We start from the raw sequence: 1,734 nt of genomic DNA, 5'->3' as shown, positions 1-1,734 counted from the left end.
CACCTCTCACCGCGCCGCCAATATTGACCCACCAGACCCCCTCACCTTTTCCGCACAAGAGGACGAAGAGGACTTCTGCACGCTCCCGGAGTTCCCCGATGACTGGCCAGCATCAGCACCGCCACCACCGCCATCGGTGCCACCTCCACCACCGCCAGCACCGACTTCGTCGCCACCATTACGCCGATCCCAACGAAGCACCAAAGCACTGGACCGGCTGAGCCTTTGACGGACTCCGGACCGTCAACATGGACTTTTCTTTCCCTACCACTGTACATAATTCCAATAATTGTATATACTTTCATGTCACCCCCGCCGGACTCATTTTTAACAGAGGGTGAATGTGGTGATCCACTGTAATAGGAGATGTAAGATAGGACCTGCACTACAGGTTCGCCGGTAGCTCCTGCCGACTGGCTCCGCCCAGTGAGAACTGGATAAATATGCATGCCCTCCAGTGCCCTGCCATTTCGCCAGCTGCAGCAGGAGGCCTCGCATCTGACTGTAATAAAGCCACAGTTGTCCACAACTTTAGTATTTGTGCAATTGATCGTGCATCAAAGATGAAGTAAAAATGCTGTTATTTTTAACTTTTGTTTGAAGGCTGGCGCGGGGGGCGGGGGGGGGGGGGGGTGGCGGGGGGGGGGGGGGCGGGGGGATAGTCAAACACTGTCCTCATTGAAACCACGTTAAAAAACGATAAGTACTTATTTCATTCCCCGCTGTATTTGCGTATAAATTCTGAGTGAGAAACTTTCTCTTCCTCAGTTTGAAACTCAGGAAGAGGCGCAAAAATTCCCAATTTATTATTGCGATGGCCGGGAATCGAATCCGGGTCAACTACTTGGAAGGCAGCTATGCTCACCACTATACCACCATCGCTCACTGACTATAGACGTGTCCTTTTGGTTCTTTAGATCAGTTTGATTAACTGTTTCGTATCAAGTACTTACTTTGCGTAAGTTATTTCACTCCAATTTAAAATGCTCCTGAATGAAAGTGTCCGTGTCGCACGGCTCCTGTTCAGCCAGGAGATGGCACCAGTCCACAATAAATGTACATTCTATGTGTCATTACATAGGACACTTACTCTGGCCTGAGACCTTAACTCGTACCTGTGTCCTGATGCTGTCATTTTCACCCTGTTTAAGTAATCATAGATTGCCTCCAGTGCAGAAGGAGGCCATTCGGCCCATGGAACCGGTACCGACCCTCGGAAAGAGCACCCGATTTCGGCCCAAACGCACCTAACCTTTCAAATACGTCAGGATGGCCGAGTTCAGGTCGCAGTCCCCTCTGGAGGTCAGGGCTCGAAACCCACTACTGAAAGTGACTTTTCCTCCGCGAGGCAACATCCAAACCTGGTACCCCTCCCTAACAGCACTGTGTGTGTACATACACCATATGGACGTCCAGCGGTTCCAGAATCCCCTCACCGCCCATTCTCACGGTCAATTAATGATAGATTGTAAATGTTTTGCCGAATCAGCGACAATCAAAGCCAGATAAACCTTCAATAACCCTCAGAGCAGGAAAGGCAACTCATTGTCCTTTAGCCCAAAAGCAAAATACTGCGGATGCTGCAAATCTGAAACAAAGACAGAAAATGCTGGAAATATTCAGCTGATCCGGCAGCTTCTGTGGAGAGAGGAACAGGTCGTTCCAACGAAAGGTCAGGATCTGAAATGGTAACTATTTCTCTTTTCACAGATACTACAGATCCGTACAGTATTT

At 49.4% G+C, this 1,734-nt stretch overlaps 1 non-coding gene across 1 annotated transcript; it reads right to left on the bottom strand.

Annotated features, from left to right (window-relative positions):
- Positions 1–810: 810 nt before the first annotated feature.
- trnag-ucc (transfer RNA glycine (anticodon UCC)) lies at positions 811–882 on the bottom strand. The gene has a single exon. It is a non-coding gene; the product is annotated as a tRNA-Gly (tRNA).
- Between the last annotated feature and the right edge of the window lie 852 nt (positions 883–1,734).

Source organism: Scyliorhinus torazame, chromosome 24 (genome assembly GCF_047496885.1).
Source record: "Scyliorhinus torazame isolate Kashiwa2021f chromosome 24, sScyTor2.1, whole genome shotgun sequence".
NCBI classification, from domain to species: domain Eukaryota; kingdom Metazoa; phylum Chordata; class Chondrichthyes; order Carcharhiniformes; family Scyliorhinidae; genus Scyliorhinus; species Scyliorhinus torazame.
This window is presented reverse-complemented; position numbering and strand designations above follow the sequence as displayed.